The 18,761-nt window shown below is 38.8% G+C and overlaps 1 protein-coding gene across 2 annotated transcripts in view; it reads right to left on the bottom strand.

The window, feature by feature from the left end:
• FHIT (fragile histidine triad diadenosine triphosphatase) overlaps positions 1 to 18,761 on the bottom strand; it is a 1,443,778-nt gene that overhangs the window by 1,411,696 nt on the left and 13,321 nt on the right. The window lies entirely within an intron of this gene.

Below are 18,761 nucleotides of genomic sequence, written 5' to 3' on the forward strand. Positions count from 1 at the left end.
GTTCTTGGTCCTATTATCTTTTTTACAGCTGATTTCCAGTTGCTACAAAATACATAGTTCAGAAATGGTATTCCATTCATACAAGGCACAAGGGTCTGCAGTTCAGCTTAGCATCGTTGTTCATGAGAGGGGGTGACAAATGCCTAGGCATGCATAACCTCCCTTTCTCTGGAAAGAATGCAGCCTTCTTTGAGGAGAAACCCACTGGAGTGCAGAACCTACAACTTCATATTGCAAATCAAGTCATTACTTGATAACTTCCTGCTTCCCAAATTACTTTACCCATGTCCCACAGGCTAGTCAGTGGAGTTCGTAAGGACACTGCAGAATGACACCTGTTGAAGTGATAAGTGGGGAGGGTTCCAGAGGCTGTGGAGCACCCACCATTGTTCACAGAGGGCTTCTGTGAAAGTACTGTAGTCTGCCTCTTCTTGTAGTCTTAGCTAGGTTCTCATCATCCCAAAGATGCACAAGTTGAAAACTGCTAACTACCACACAGTTAGTTTTTTCGTTTCAATATTCTAGGTGATGGCTTTAGGTCTTCCTGGACTATTTCCCTCCACATTCCTTAATTCCACCAAAGAATCGGTTACCACTCACAGCTGCCTGTCAAAGCATAGACAATAGTTGTAGGTCATGCTATAACCCTTAGAGTATTAACACAGGCCTCTCCATAGAAAGTATCACAATATTTTCATATTCTGTGGTACCATAAAACATCAGGTAGGGAAAGCCTAATTTGGGTTAGAATAGGAATTTTATATTTCCTTCTTTGAAATGTGAGAGATTTATGATCTGAAATCTATTTCAAATATATCAAATTTAAGCAAAATAGAGAATTTTAAGTGCAAAAGAGAAAGACCGATATAAAAAGACAATGCATATAATATTTTTAGAATGAAAGCAATGAGTCCTCTTCAAAAACATATCAAAATCATATGATAAAGAATAAAAAAAATCAAAACTTAGATGCACCCAAAAACTCCAAAACAGAATGGCAGTCCCGACCTCAATCAGAAAAAAGAAACAACGACATCCACAAAAGGACATATTACCTATCCATAAAAATACAAGCAAGGCACTGATGCTGAAACATGGTCAAAGTTTACTGAATTTAGAAATTCAATAAACTAGTCTTATGCTATTATCCAAAAATGGTAGAGAAATAAGACATAAGTCTGGTTAAAAAAGGATTGTTCTCTGTTTACAAAAGTTCACTTTGGAAAAAATACATAAGATGTAATTTAATACAGAAAAATTCATATCAGGAGGAATGAATGACCAGAGAAAGTTCAATAAGCTACCTAATAATGAATACTGTTCATAACTCAATTTTAAAGAAATAATCATAATTCTGCTGTTGTTGTGATGAAAACCATGACCCAAACCAACATGGGGAGGAAAGTGTTTATCCAGCTTACAGTCATCATTGAAGGAAGTCAGAACAGGAACTCAAACAGGTCAGAAACCAGGAGGCCATAAAGAAGCGGATGTAGAGATCATAAAGAGGTGTTGCTTCCTGAGTTGCTCCCTACGACTTACTAACCCTTACAGAACTCAGGATCACCAGCCCAGGAGTGGCAACACCATAATGGGCTGGTCTCTCCACCATCAATCACTAAATAAGAAAGTGCCCTCCAGGAGGATCTTATGAGATTGTTTTCAATTAAGAGGCCCTCCTTTCAGATGACTCCAGCCTGTGTCAATTTGGTGTAAACTAACCAGCAAAGATGATAGCAACCGATGATTATGGTTTGCAAATCAAATGCAGCTGAGAACATGGGAATCCAGTAGCTTAGGAAGAAGTCAGAATATTAGCATTATATATTTGATGAACCTGCTAAAGTTAGCTAACATTCCCTACATAACCACAAACTCTCATACCATGCTCACAACATTCATTAAAAAAAAAAAAAAGCCAAAGAAACTGCCTAAGAATAAACACCCTGGATAAAATGGCAAAATGCAACATACAACCCATATTAAAGCAGCACAATAAAATGTTTATGGAGTCTTCCAAACAAACTGGAAAAGCCGAAGGAACTGTCATCAATATTAACAAGGATGGTATAAATACAAGTCACAGAAGGTCTTTCTTGTTATTGTTCCATTTGCATACAATTCAAATAGAAGTACTAGGTTGCTTGGGAATATAATGTAAGTAGAAAGAAAATCTAAAACTGAAATAAAACAAATGTCTTATAGAGAAGTCCGGGTTCTGTGTCGTGGGTGTGGTGGTAGATTTAACAGGGAAAACATGGAGGGATTAGTCTGAGGAATGGTAGTTTATGGTCATTTTGTTATTTTCCATATATTTGGACATTTTCAGGAAAATTCATTTCAAAAATCATTTGTATATATCCCCTGCTTGTCTGGTTTTCTCCTAAGAAGGGACCTCACTATATACCCCAGAGCTGGTGCCTGATCCCCAGGGCTCCTTTCTCTGCCTCCTGGCTGCTAGGGATAAAACATGACCACCATATCCATGTTTTCATTTCATATTTTAAAAACATAAGATACTGATTATCAAGTGAATAGAAATTTCCAAACCGGTGGAGAAAGCAATATGAAGAAGTTTAATGAATTCTCTGGAGAAGATGAGAAAAAGAGGAAAAGAATGTAAAAAGAAGCCTGGTGAGCACACATGAGAGACAGCATTTCCCAAAGGTCAGCCATTTCAGTTACTGCCCTATCTAGAGCAGAAACACCTAGTGAAATACTTTTTTCCACATAATATTTTTTAAATCTTGTAATTTGGGTTTTATAAGAAATATATTAGGAAGGTTTGAAAATTAAATATGAAGGAATCTATACTCTGAGTGAACAGGAAGCATCACACAGACAACAGAAATGACTTAGTATTAGTCAAACGAAGTTAGTAATAATTGGAGAAGTATATATTGTCTATTGCTACATAACAAATCACTCAAAAATGTTTAACTTGCAGAAATAATTGTTTATATCTCCGTAGTTTCTCCAGATCAGGAATTCTGAGAGTATAGGGGAATGGCTTTGCAGAATATGACAATGCCTTTCCCACTTGAAGATTTGAAAGCTAGAGCCCAGAATCAAACAAAGGCTCCTTTGGCCACATAATTGTCAACAGTCTCTAAGATTAGCTAATGTTTTTGCTATAGCACATGTGGCCTTTCCCTGTGACTCAAAATACAGAGATTCCAAAGGCATGTGTCCTTGACAAAACAAGGCAAAAGTTACACTTTTGAGGAAGAAGGATCAAAATTCACACAATTCTATTGGTTCTGCACGCCTCCCTGTGGAGTGATGGTCCATTATACTGCACAATTACATGGGCTGAAGGCCTGTGTTGGAGCAAGCATGCTTGGGGAAATCAAAGATCCTCAGCATTCAGTAGTAATCAAGCAGTGAGGGCTCTCTTCTCAAAGTCTTAAAATGGGGAAAGAATTGTAAACTGGGATTTTAAAACTATGTTGCAGGGGGCTGGAGAGCTAACTCAGCAGGTAAAGGCACTTGACTGCCAAACAAAACAACCTGAGTTTGATCAATGAACCTCTGCAATGGAAGAAGAGAACCACCCAATACCTGCAGGCCATCCTCTGACTTCCACAAGCATGCCATGATACATATGACCCTACAGACATACCCAAACATTACACATAGACACAAATAAATAAACAAAAGCTTTTTTATCAAATAGGCTTTAAAATTCATCTTCATGACAGCTTCCCTTTAGGGATTAGTGGTGGGAGATTGTCTTAAACAACTTTAATCTTGCCTGCAATGTTTAATGATGAGTATGTGTTATGCTCTGTGTGCTTATATTCTCTGACCTTAAGCAGATATTATGTTATTTAAAACCTATACCTATTATTGTTCAAACTTGCCTGCCTTGTGCTTTGTAAGCCCCAGATTTTATCCCAACATCCATAATCATCCAATAAAATACTTGGTGAATATACAACCGCAAGTGCATCCTATGCATGGCCTTTATAACATTTTAATGCCTGAAAATGTGAGTGTGTGTGTGTGTGTGTGTGTGTGTGTGTGTGTGTGTGTGTGAAAGAGAGAGAGAGAGAGAGAGAGAGAGAGAGAGAGAGAGAGAGAGAATCAAACAAAAGCAAATGAAAATGCAAAAGTTCTTCCTAAGCTCTAAATACCTATGTATAGACAAAAGTCAGGAATCACTTCTCAAAATCAGCCTTCTCTTCCTTTTGACTCCCAAATCCAAGGACCTACATGTGCCCCACCAGGTAAACATCCTCTCCTCCAGCTGCAAGGATGGTCTACCCGCCACTCACCCCCCAGCCTAACCTTACCACCCTCTGTTCCAGAGCAGACAGTGTCTACACCCTTCAGATGACCTTCTGCAAGAAATAAATTAAATTTAAATGAATCCAAATAGGTTTAGGCTTCTGCTGCTCCTCAAAGAAATGAGCATGGAACCAAAGTAGAACAAGCCAATAACTGACTGATTTATCTTGGTGTTTTCTCACAGCTTTTCAAACCCTCAAATCCCTCAGTCCATGGTCCAGACCCCAGATCCCATATAAACTGATATGAACATAAAGAAATGGCTTTCCCAAGTATACAGACAGACTCACTTGAAAGCTATTTCTAAGAACCATCCAGCTGCACCTTACGTAAGGCGAGGTGCCCCAGAACTGAGGCTTTTGCTCTGCTGTTGAATTCTGCAGCCTTCACCCGACTTAACTGCCATGTTGAGGGATTGGTTATTGACCTTTAAGTCTGTAACAATTATCTCTGTAGCTAGGAAAGAGGCTGTGCATTCAGGTACAGCAGTGAAGACACTGAATAAATTCAGTGCTCATTTTCATTTTTCTGCTACATTCAGTGAGCTGTTACTGCAGACAAATTACTGCAACAGTCTTTCAAATGATAGCCAATTTTCAACTAAGAGAAGATTCTTAAACCACTCTCTAAAACCTTTTTTTACATATCGGTAAAAACCAGGCAGTTGGAAAACAGGTCTGGTTAAACCACCTGATGATAAACGAATATTTTTAAATGCATGGTGTTATTTGAAAATCTACATAGTGACTTAAACACTCACAAAAGAAAAAATAACAGCAAGGCCCCCAATCCTAGCCTTTTTTCCTATATAATCTTAGAAATTATGTTTTAACTAATATCTATATATTCATTATGTAAACCTTGGGCATACTTTAGGGTTCAGAATAGCCTTTATCTTTATGATTTACTTTGCATTGTAAAAAATAAGCAGAAGCCCTTCCTCAAATCTATAACTTCACAAATGATTTGCTCTGTGGTGTCTTCTAGAAGAGTGACTAGCATTCAGCAAAGCATGCTTAATAACTAAACATGTTTTCACTATTACTTAATATACAATGATTTGGACTTCTAAAGCTATGGTTGCTTTGGAAATTTGTCTCTAGTTTTCATCCACTCCTTACTGTCCCCATGTTATTTTTCAGAGTTTCATAAAACAGAAATCTTTCTCTGCTCAAGTCTGACCATCATGGTCTGAGGCATACACCAATGCACACTACACACACACACACACACACACACACACACACACACACACACATCCCAACCACACCATACCTGTTTGCTACTGCTGTATTTGCTAGACATTGCAAAAGTAAACTTGCCAAGCAGGATGAGATCTGAAAATCATTAGGTGACATCTGTGGAGCAGAATGCCAGGCGGTCAATAATTACCACATCAAGGTTTACAGAATTCCAGGCAGATCAAATTCCATGAAATCTCAGGGAGCATGACCTGAGCTGGGCTGGTGCCCTGAAAATGGGATGTCAATGAGTTTGTCTGACCACCAGACAGGACTAGAACATACTGGACTAATCTCAGGAGAAGACAATGTGGCAATGTGACATTTGCACAGGGGTGCCCTTACATGCCCCCAGTATGTTTTCTTGGAACAGTATGACATTTCAAGTCAAATAGCTCTGCTCCCAGTAGCCCCAGTCCTTCCCTAACCTCTACTAGTCTGAATTAGAGAAAAAAAGGTTCATCTTTAGAGAAAACAGAGGGTATGTATACAGATACAAGCTTTAAATAATCTGGTTCTAAAGGTGCCCAACTAGACACTGTTTACCCTTGTTTGTTACCTTCCTGGCATTTCTTAAACCTTAGTATATATACTTGCTCTCATCTGAACAAATTCTCCCTCTCAGATTCCCATACTGGGTACTTTTTAAAGCATATTGAAATTAGTTAGAAAACTATGTAACCAAGAAGCAGAGAAGTGACTATCAGTGTTATAGTCTCAGCAAGACCCTGCTGCCCAGAACTGCTTCCACATGTGATTCAGTCCTAGGGCAAATGGTCACTGCAGTCAACATGCCTATAGCCTCTCCCTAGAGTTATCTTTTCTGCATAGAAGAAATTAGAAATGCTCAGAATGTCAACTTCCCATTTTGTGTCTACACTTGCTAACTCTAACTCCCATGTGCTGTGGGAAGCCCCCTTGAACAAAACCCAAGAAAAGGGAGCCTATATTTCCCAGACGAGCAAAGACCTAGGGTACATGTTGCACCTCCACCAGAAAGCTTGTATGTAACCCGTTGAACCAGCACCCACCCTGAGGGCCTGATGCCTGTTCTGCCAGACCCTGCTCCACTTCAGGACTAAGAAACAGGCTGCATAACACCTGGTTCCTGGCCAAGAGCTCAAATGACCCATCTCCATCATTGGGAAAGAGAGTCTGGTTGTGCCCTCTTCTAAACTCTCCATCTGGAAGATTCCCTGGCCTCCTTCCCTTTCATTTTTAATCTGACAGACACTGTTGGACAGAGATCCTCAAAGCAGACCAAAGTTCATCTTCCTGTCTCTGCTTCTCACCCTGCATAATCACAAGGGCAGAAGGAGGCTGACATGGAGCAGGATGCCAGAAACTAAATGAGGGTCCCTGACCACTGGACCACACCAGTCCTGCCTTCCAAAGTCTTAATTAGCCCTTCTCTGCCTGGCACACCCAATTGCCTCTGGAACCCATGGAGGTGGCAGGGTAAGATGCCACACTCACAGCAAGCATTCAACAAAATGTTGGTTGTGGATGGCAGTCAAAGCCTGTTGGCTCGTGGCTTGGCAATAACATCAGTTTGGAAGTCTGGGCACTGGCAGCAAGATTTTGGCTCCCCAGTTCTGATGCAGGCAATTCTACCAGCATTATTCTGGGTGTTACTCAGCCTCCAGCTCAATTTGGAAGCAAAATGATCTTAGCAAACAGAGGCATATTTGACAGACAGGCTGCTGAGCCTACGGACTAAAATATGGGGTAGAAAGCAGAAGAGAGGAAGGGTAGACAGCAATGGAAGGGAGCGAAATGCCATGCAAAAGTGAGCACAGGGTTAGTTGCCCCCATGCTACTTATGACTGAAGTAAGCTTCAAACATAACAGATGGGGCAGGAGAGTTGAGACACGGGATGAAAGGAAAGGGAGCAGAGAAGGACTCCTTTGTCATTCTTTTGCCAAGCCAGACACAGTAGAAGCAGTGAGCAGGCTCAATGGTAATACTGGAGAGGTTTTCAAAGACCATGAGTCTTAATTCTGTCCTGTTTGGCACGTCTTGAACTTCAGTGACACACTAAAATTTGCCATTTTTCTAAGAGGACATTGATAAATACAATGGAAAGTCTGAATACATTTTCCCTCTGCATTCATTATCTCTGGCGCTTATCCACAGGCCTATTGCAGACTAAATTGGATTTTGGATCACTGGTACTAAGGCACTGCAATTAATTAACAATAGAAACATAATATTTATGTCCAGGCCTAACAACATCTGACATTTAAACTATTCTGCCAGTCGGGCAAATTCCATTCGACAAATTTTCATTTTAATGAACATGACAGACCACAGCTTACATGATAGGCCAAGATGCAGAAGCAAGTTGGTTTCTTGGCGTGTGCTTCCAAGGTCTGACCATGCCATGGGAGGAAGAAACTGGGCAACCATCAGAACAACAGAAAGACGCTGGTCTGCAACTCCATCCAAACAGCTCAAGGACATGCCATCCTGTGACTCTTCTAAAACAGACCCCGGGACAATGCTGTTTTTATTTCCTACATGAGCTCAAGGTTAAAGGCTGTGTCTTATGATCTACTTGGTAATTGTTCTACCTTTGGGCTTCTGGTATTTTCTTTGGGGCAACAAAATCCCTTAGTCCTTTGTAATTAAAAAGTGATAAACATTTTCCAAGGTGTCTAATAATATGCAAAATACACAAGAGTTGGATCTGACACAGCTTTTTCAATTGGCACAAAACTGGCCTTCTGTATTTTGCCAGATGGTGTATCTCAGTATGTCCTCAATTTCTGACTCAGTGAGGGCACTGTCACTATGATGCTGATGTGGAGATGGTATTCAATGCTATCTTATTTCACATTATACTAACACAATGGACATAACATTTATTTATTCTTGCTAAACTTTCATAGCTCAAAGAAGTTTTCATTCTTCTGTGACTCATTATTCAAGTTAACAGAAAGATGGTACATATGAAAAAAAATTATTCCATACCATAAGAGCCATGTGTCCTGATTCCCCAGTGCCCTCTCTAAGACAGATGAAGGGCATATCAATGTCAGTGACAGTGTCAGCAAACAGATCTCCCAACCTGGAGTGCTATTGTTCCTTTCATGGTACAGGCCCCAAAAAAACTGAATACAAATGGTATACTTTTACCTACAGTCATCTCCACTATTTAAAAAACATGTATGTAAGTTTTAATAACACAGTACAACAAGGAAGAAGTTTGACAGACACGGAAGCTAACAATGAATGGTTCATAGATTCGCTTTTTAATGGACACACAATATATTTCTAGCTCGTGTATCTGAAGGTCCCATTACCTCAGTTTTAAACGTCACTGTAAATAAAGTAGGACAAAATGCATTTTATAAGTGCTACGTAAGCAATACACTTTTGGGATATGAATTTTGCTCATGAGCTACAATCAGCATCTGAAATATCCACCTTCATGCTTAAAGACTCACTCTCAAGCTGTATATGTGGTCAGATGCAAAATAATAACTATGTTCCATGTCACTTTTAGTTATGGCTAAGATACCAGACTATTGATTCCTGGAAAGATGAAAGCAATTATTTTACACAACCTACTTTAGAACCAATATTGTTCAAATCAACAAAGATTTGAAAATGGACAAGTACAAATGCTCTTCTTAACAACAGTATCTGATATACATACAATAAGTACTATTATGAAGACTATTGCACAATGAGAAACTACAGAAAGATAGTTAACAGCCAATGAGCCTTTCTAAATGCAGGTCTAAGGTCTGAGACATGTAAATGAAGTTTAGGGAAAAATCCAAGTCAACTTCCCTCCTCAGTCTGTGAGCTGCAAACCCAGTGGCATATTACAGCATCCTCAAGGGAAACAGCATGGAGGAATCGATTCATTTTTGGCAATCATCAAATATCTTTTAAATATCAGGTATGAAACATTTTCAGACCACCAGATGCTTATATAATTTTGAACAAAATCAATTTTATGGAGCTGCTACAAGTAGTTTCATGTTTGTTAATGTCTGGTTATATTCTCAAAAGAAGAAAATAGAAGAGTTACAAACCTAAAAAATGTCTTTTTGAAAGTGGGAAAGAAAAACAGGACCCAGACAGGAATGACTGGGAAATGTATGGTGGAACACAAATGAATAGTCTATAACTTTACCGTATCATTGTGGGTGACATGCTGTAAAATGGCCCTATCAAATTCTGAACACAAACATTTAACATGCTTATTGTTGTAAACAAGGGCATTTGGTTAAATGAAAGTACCATCAAAGATTAATGACTAAATTCAACTGATCACAAGTAAAGGGTTATATACTTTCTGTGGTTTCAGTAATAGCTAATCTAATGATGGCAAATGGAGGGTTATTGTTGATTCCTTTGCCTCTGGTTCATAAATTAGATAAAGCAACCTGGCAGTTACAGTACTTTAGAGTTCTATTCGACTAAGTGATTTTAAAGCTATCTCAAACTATAACAATGTCATGACTTGAATGACTGCTGAATTGTACCTTGCTTCCTATCTGCACTTTAAAACTTTTCGCCAGTGTGAAGTAAAACCCTTCCTGTTAACTAAGTACCCCATGAACCACAGTTTCCATCTACAGGATCAAAACATTTATACAGCAAAGGTCATTGATACATAGTGTAGGATACTCTGTCTCACCAGGGCCAAGCTTGCAAAATATAAACTGTAAGAACAGTCCACTGTTGTTTATTTCTTCTGAATCGAAACCCTGGAACAGGAGAATCTCTCTGCTTAATGAGTTTTCACAGTGCATTTCCAATTTTTTTTCAAAAATTTTATTGATCTGGAATATAAAAAGTTTCTTTCCCAAGTGCAGAGGGTATAGAGCCCATGCCCAAGGTTCATTAGACTATGTCTCCCAGGAACAACAAGAGTGGCATCGACGGTATCAGGCAGCTGGGGTGTGGTGATGCCAGCCAGGGCACATTGAAAGGATGTGCTAGCTCAATCTCAAACATTTTTTTTTAGAATAACAAAAAATATTTTACAAAAACGTAAGATTTACAGAAGTTTCCAGACAAGCCATACAAAATGGTCACAAGCTTTTCTTCATCTTTTGGGGGTGGGGGTGGGGGATGGAGAATCTACACTTGATAACAAAGTCACAATGTTATTAGTGAGGGCTGTGTTTATTTCATGTTCCCATTTTAGTTCAGACAATCAAACTTGTCCATCTACAGCGTCTAAAGTTAGACTTGGCTAGAGAGCATATTCTAAAAAACTGGTTAGCTGCATTTAACCACTGCAATTAGATCCCTTGGAGGGGGAGGGGAAAGGAGGCCATAAAATAAGGGAATCTTTTCCTTTTTGATAGTAGCAAACATCCTGAGCCTGTGAGCTTGAAGACAAGGCTCACCTCCCAATTTGCTGCCCTACTCAGAGGCAGTATCTTTTCCTGTGTTTTCCCCTAGTGCCCTGATGTGGTTACTTCCAATTATCATGATAGCCCAACAAGAACACTCTCGCTCTCTCCGTATTTCATTCACATAGTAAGAATCTGCAAGCTGTTTTTTTCTGACAGATGAGGACTGTGTGCTGAAGCAACTTTTTCTGCCTGTCAGCCTTGCAGAATGCACCGCGATGAGATACAATCGTGAGGACATTACCAGAAAAGTGGGTCAAAGCATGGTCACTTGAAAACAGAATGTCAGCTATTCTTTCTACTTCAGTAATTCGATGTGGTGATACTCAAGACGCACTCAGAGAGAAAGAAAGAAGAGAGTCTACACCAAGAGAGATAAGAAACACTGCTAAAAATGCTGCTCCCACATGTCCCTAAGCAGCCTTTTTGGCCTCTTTAAGCATCTGGTGTGAGGCAGACACTGAACCAGTAAGAGAGTGTTGAAGACAGACACAGCCTCTGTCTCAGTTCACAACCAAAGGTAAAAGCCAAGTATTAACAAGTACCTGAGATTAATGTAAAGTAACATGGAATGTAAAGACTTGAATAAGGCTAAAAACCAACTAAGTCTCGTGGGTTAGAAAAGGTTTCTCCATCAAAGGGACATTTAAGACAAGGCCTGCACAGAGGGAGCCAGGAATGAAGGGAAAGAGTGTCAGATGGCTTTGTCCTTAGAATATTTCCTTTCAAAGAACCCACTGGAATAAAGGCAAAGAGAGAAGGAAATGGAATTGAGCAGTCAATCACTGGGAGTGATAATCATTTCTTACCATTATACCCTAGTTTTAAAATTAATTAAACAATTTAAATGTCAGTATAACTCTATCCTGTCTTGCCACATAAAAGCAGAAGTTAATCATAAACATAATTCCTCATTGATCTATATATTAGGTAGATTTTCTTTTTAAATATCTAATTTATCTTGACTATACTGATTAAAACACACAGGTTATTTTTAAAAACATGTTTTGACAGCAGTGAAACTTGCGGCACATATACTACCAAGAGCAGAAAATGTGTTCAGAGTACAAGTCCATGAAAATTAACACAAGTAAATATAATTCACCAAAAAAAAAGACACTGAGCTAGATATTCAAATTTTATGTAATATATATTTATATCAAAACATCACATGGCACCCTATGAAATATAAAATCTTAAGTGTTAATTAGAATTTTGAAACTAAATATGTAAATGAACAAAATAACTGTAACCATCAACATGCGCCAGTGGGGGATGAAGAAGAAACGGGTTCTTTGGTCTAATGTTTGGGCCTAAAAATTTTGACTTCCTCTTGCAGAAAATTGTTTTGGATTATAATCCATGTCTTTCACAGCACATAACTTTTTTCCATGGGATCAACAAATTGGAATGGAGAGGGAACCAAATATATTCATGAGCTTGTGTGCCCTTTCTGCTAAACCCCAGAGTGTGCCATTTGAATTATTTTCTTTCCAAACTCAAAATCCAACCTCAAAATCCAAAATCAATTTTAAAACTTGCATTAGCATAAGCAGGGGTTGAATCTGGCTCTAAAAGCCCAGTGTCTGAGTTGGGCTGCTAACATGGGAGAGTTTTGTGTTTAATGTCTGTAGCTATAGGCTACCAGCAATGGCTTCAGCAGATACTTTAACACAAACAATTTATAACTACTGCGTGTAAAGACAATGTGCCAACCATTATGATCAATGACTCCATTTCACCTTTGAAGAACTGCAGAATATCCTGTCATAACTATGCTGCGTAAGCACAAGGAAGGGGACTTTAAAACCAGCAGAAACAACAAGCATGTTTGAGTTTCCTTCTGGAAAATAGAAACTGGCATGTTTATACCAAATATATCTTCCCATACAAAAGAATAACACCACTGGCCAGATGTTGAAATGGAAGTGATTCTGGATTAATAGAATTACACTGATACTGGTCACTTTTCTACCCAGTAAATATCCTGAGCCCAAGTGTCATTGACCTTTCACACTGTCACAATTTACTGCTTTTCATCCAATTTTCCACACAACTATTCACCCCAATTACACCTCTGGGTTTGTGTTTCCTTATCAGGGCCCCTACTTCATAGAAACATTAACTAAAATTGTATGCTTTCTCCTATTCCTTCCTCCATCAATTCCCCAAGCTAAGAAAGTTCTATTTCAGCATTAGCAGTCTCTGTTTCTAAGGAATTTAAAAAGTGTGAAGATTGGTCATCACAAAAGTGTTCATGATAAAGAAGTCATACTTACAGAATTCAAAAACACCCACCAGCAAAAGTAGATAGAACTAAGCATCCGAAGTAGACTAGGAATCTTCAAGTCACATGAATAGATTCCATCCATGTCTCTTTCCTGACTATGGATGTTTAGCTACAATTCTGCAAAGTGTTATAATTAGAAGAAACTGGATAAAGTGTGCCCAGACATCTATCTATCTCCATCTTACAGATGCATGGGAACCTGTCATTTGAATGAAAATTTCACTTAAAATTATCTGAAAGTTCTTGGCTATGTTTACTAATCAGTCAGACTTGAGTAAGTACCAGAAATTGCTTTTTATATGTAGTATGTTAACAGTAATTATCAGTTTGATGAATATTTCCTAAGCATTTCTTATGTGCCAGGTCCCCAAACTAGATAATGGAATCTAGTGTCCAGCCTAGTCCTTCCCTTTATGGACAGCAGACTCTAGACCAGTGGTTCTCAACCTGTGGGTCATATCCCCTTCGCGGTCCCATATCAGATATCCTGCATATCAATTTTTATATTATGATTTATAACAGTAGCAAAATCAGAGGTTTAAGGTAGCAATAAAATAATTTTATGGTTGGGGGGGTCACTTCAACACAAGGAACTGAATTAGAGATTTGCAGCATCAAGAAGATTGAGAAGTACTTCTCTAGACAGAGGAAGGGAAACAAATGGCTGCACTGTATAAAAGGAGCAGAGGGAGAAACTACAAGGGGGCTCATTGAGCATAATCTGGAAAGCAGTGCTTGGGCATTTTTCATGGGATGCATACTTGTCGTGTAGACCTACCTCTGAGGGACTTCATCGAGGAGAAATGGATAACTAGATACCTTCACCTGCTCAGTCATCACCTGATGCAATTCTGAATACTGAAAGAATATACTTTGGGATAGGGTTGTGGTGTTCTTTTAGGGTGAGGCTCCACTCTTATGTTCCATTAAGAGAACCAAGAAGAAAATAAATTTATATTTTTATTATATGTATATATAGTTTATATTTTTCCTTTAGTGATACAAGTTGGTGCAGATGTCAAAACATGCAGCTCACAAAACTGGGAGATGAACTTCCTCAAAAGGCAGAGGGAACAGAACTAATATCCTGCAAAATTTCCATGATTCCTGGGATGAGAACAAAGGGATTAGCTCATGACCCAAACAAGAACATGAAAGTATCTAATAATGAAAAAGACTAACATGAATCAAGGGGTCTCCAAAGAGCATAAAACCACCTGGAAATTCTTTTCTTGGGAGATTCAGACTATATTAGACATTGCCAACTACACACTGGAGGCAAAGTTAAAGTGTGCTGGAGCCCAGGCAGTCAGATAAGAAATTAAGATACAGCTGCCTCCTTCTATTAATGGGATAGCTGCAGGCTGGAGTATGATAGTTCACTTGGGCCCACTTTGTTGGAAAGACACAGGTTTCAAATAAGGCTAGACAGAAGAACAGATAAATAAAACTCTGGAATATTCACATAATGGAACATTATACAGCAGTCAAATCAAATAAAGTCATGCACAAAACCATGTGTATCGCACATTACTCTTTGTACAGGAAGGAAGAAAATTAATGTCTATACTTTTTCCCAGTGTGTATTTTAAAAAAAAAAACTGATATGAAATAAAAGAAAGGAAACTATTTTTCTTAGTATCTCCCTAAGAGATGAGAACAGAAGCTAGGTTATAAAATGAGAAACAGAAGTGAAACTTCACACACACACACACACACACACACACACACACACACGCACACACACAATGATATCCTACTTAATCCCACTGAGAATTAAGAACAAAAGTCTATAACAACCTGCAGTTGGGAGAGCAAAGCAGCACAAGGAATCATCACCTGCCAGTTCTAGGCATAGACCTGCGTGCTGACCACACAAAGGCTCGTAACAGGGCAACGCGAATAAGCTTAGCTTTCTGTACACACGGACATTTATAACTAGACCAGAAAGATGGACATCAGAACGAGAGCAGTGACTCCCTATAAGTGGCAAGAATGCATGTGAGATCATTTCTGCAGTGAACGCACTGCCTCTGTTTTGAGAGATACAGAAGCTGCCTTTTTTTTGTTCCACATCACGCTAACAGCTCCCAGGATGGAGAGAACAAGTCACTCCTCAGTCTCCTCTGTCACCTCTCCCTGGCTCCTGGAACACAACTGCTATCTCAAGACCACCAGAACAGGACAAGAGCACTGAAGATACTCCTTTACATTCCCGACAGGCTGAGGACACTCATTTCTAGAATTTTTCTTATGCACAAACCATTCCCTCTGTTTGTTTCAGCCAACCTAAATTAGGTTTTCTGTAACTTGCAGCTGAAGGCATTCTGTCATACTTAATGGTATATAAAATGGTGCAATTTGATTAGCAATATCCACTAATCCACCATTAATAAATATACCAAGGTTAGCAGATTAGCATATTGAATAATATATAGCTGCTTTAAAGAAGCCAATCCAGAGTGTTTATTTTGTTTGGCCAGTAGAGCCTGAAGAATGATATAGCTAAATGTCCCACCAGCTTCTGGCTTTATAGTTATCTTCTGAAGTTCCTGCAAAGCATGGCTGAGGAGAAGCACCTAAAAGCATCCTGCATGTATAAATGAGGTCTGCCTGCAGTGTGGAAAAAATGAGACACAGAATCCTGACTGAAGCTTGTGATGTGGCCCAGAATCTCCAACCATGGGTTGATGACATTCACATGCAAAATCTTTATTAGTGTGTAGCAGGAAAAAAAGGAGAGGAAAAAACAGCTGGAGGAAACCTAAAGGGTTAACAGTTGGGGAAGGTTAAGGTATAATGACGTGTTCTAATGGAGGAGCATGCTAGCAACAATACAGATATGTCAAAACTCAGCCAGTCCGATGGTGTGTGAGAGGGACCCATCGCCACATGAAGGGTAGGGCAGACAAGCATAGATGGGAGGTCTCCTTCCAAATGTGCTGACTGAAGATGTCAGCAAGACCAGGCAGGAGTGACATGGCAATGCCATTTATTTAGAGAACATTCCTTCACTTTGAAAAAAAATCTAAAATAAATCTACTTTCTTACGCATTAAGTAACATAAGCTAGTTAGCAAGTTAGTTTAACAGTATCATCTTATAGAATGTTCTGGGCCCTCTGATCAAAATGTTGGCCTTGTAAACTCCAAACTTATCTAATATCTGCCCAGAGACTCAAGAGACTTATCAAGAAACAATTTATTTTTGTGTTTTAAAAATAGACTGATGCTAACAGCTGCAAGCTATGCTGTGAAGAGTGATATAGAGATGATACTCTCAAGTGAGTTTGTATTACAGTGTTTTCTTTAATCCCATAAATACAGTTTTGATGTTGCCAATTTAAGAAAAGCGTTGACATTTCCTTAAATAAGTCCATTCTATATTGAAATTCACCCCCTTAAATGAAACGGAATGATCTTGAAAACAATAAAATTGAGTGTTAATTTGCTGTGTCACTGTGGGAAAGAGGACCCCTCCCAATCAGATCCCATAATACAGGAAAAAAGCAGCTCCCAAGCAAGTCAGCCGTCTAATGGCATCTACCAGGAGAGATCTAGCTCCGAATCAGAGACCTGGATTCATACGCAAGCCCACCACTTGCCAGCTGGGTGTGCAGAGCACTCAATTACCCCTCTGGGTTTGCATTGTGTCTCCGCTAAAGCACAGGTAGCCAGCAACTCTGACTCAGAACTGCTATCAGGATGAACTGAGAATATGCAAAGGTCCTATTTTCACACCTGGCCCACACCAATCTGCTCTAAGGAAGGTATCCAAATTTGTTTTCTATGCCAGTGTGGAGTCACAGGTGTAGACATATGTCTGAGGACCTGGAATATTAGATTTTAAGGAGGCCTCAACATTTTGCTTAAGAATTCATGTTGGATTTTAATTCTCCAGGACTGATCTAATTTCATTTTCCCTACAAACCTCATAATAAATGAGACCTTCAGGGAAAATCTTTTGGACCATGTGTCTTGTTTTGTCTAGTTCTTTCATACTTAAAAGTACTTTGATTAATAATAAAAATAAGCCTCCAAATAATTGATAAAATATTCCTTCTGTATACCAGAAAATATCTTATGTGATTTTATATATATTTTCTTATTTCATACTCACACTCACCAATGAGGTATAATGTCTTACTATCATCATTTTCAGATGAAAATATCGAGGTATAAAGAGACAGAAAAGTGCTATCAAAATACAAACATAGTATGCAACAACAATCTGTATACACAGCCTATAACATAGCATAATCTATATTCTTATTTTGTCATACAATAATGATGACAGCAATTGAAATGACACTACATAAATCAATCATTATCAACATTATCAATAAACCCTATGTTCTGCCAAACACAGCACTTGATGTTTTTGAAAACATTTTCCTGTGTTTACAACACCCTTGTACTCTTTTTGTGTAATGAGTAAGACAGCTAAGAACCTACGTGGCTTATCCCAAAGAAACCACAGCTCTGTCTAGCGCACTGTCACCTATCTACATTAGCCTTCTGCAGACCTTAAGAAAAGAGCTCATTCGAGCCCAGAACATCTCTACCCATGGCACTGGATGCTGGAGAGTAATAGGATTTCATAATGACCTGCTGCAAGCTCTGGTGTCACTGAAGTGGAAAGTGAGTCTCGACACACATGTCAGGTAAGAGCCAGAGCTGAACCCGAGGTCTCCCAACTACCAATATTCTGTTCCTTGGTGACAGAATAATGCTCTCCCAAAGTAAGTTCTCTTACTTAGACACCGGGAAAGCAAAAACAAGCCTGGCCACAGTCAAGTGATAGCTACAGTGTACGTGTGTGTTCTCCTGCTCCCTGAGACTATGGTATGTGCTTCCAGGAATCTTCAGAGCTAGTGAGGGAGGAGAGAACCTGTGGCAACGACAAGGCCACCTTGACTTTTCATGGCCTGTCTGGAGCCCATTTCCAGTGCATTCTTTTGCAACAGAATCTAAGATCAAGGAAGAAGTGTGTGCTCAGTTACATGGGTCTCTTTAAGACTCAAAACACAGCAGACCTAGCTCTTGCAAACATTATTTGAGTCAGCAAAACACCTGAATTTTTAAATTAAATGCACATCTTTCTTACTTATGTAGTAGATAAAAATAGCTTGCCTCATATAGAATTAAAAAAAATAGAGGCTTGAGGCTACTGAATTAAAAATGCACCCATAATTATGTAATCCGTGAAAGATAACTGTTGTTTACTCTGCTTTGTTTTTTTAAGCTTTCTCTTTGATGACAAATATTAATATTTATCATTTTTGTGGTGTTGAACTAATGAGAATCTTGTGTTTATGAGAAGGCATTTAAATATTACAGTACTGCAGATGCGTTTGTTTTCTGATTTATATTCCTGTCTTCAGCATCAACCAGCATTTATTTTTTATGCTGAATACTAGGTGGTGTTCATTAACATTTCTTAGTAAACTCTACATGCTCAGAACTGATGGTCTTTTTATTTATTGGGTGATAAATTGAATACAAGATTTTACCAAATAACATTATATGAACGCAGATGACCTGTGATTTTCTATGTTAAAAC

The sequence above is a fragment of the Micromys minutus genome (assembly GCF_963924665.1).
Source record: "Micromys minutus genome assembly, chromosome: 12".
Lineage (NCBI taxonomy): Eukaryota > Metazoa > Chordata > Mammalia > Rodentia > Muridae > Micromys > Micromys minutus.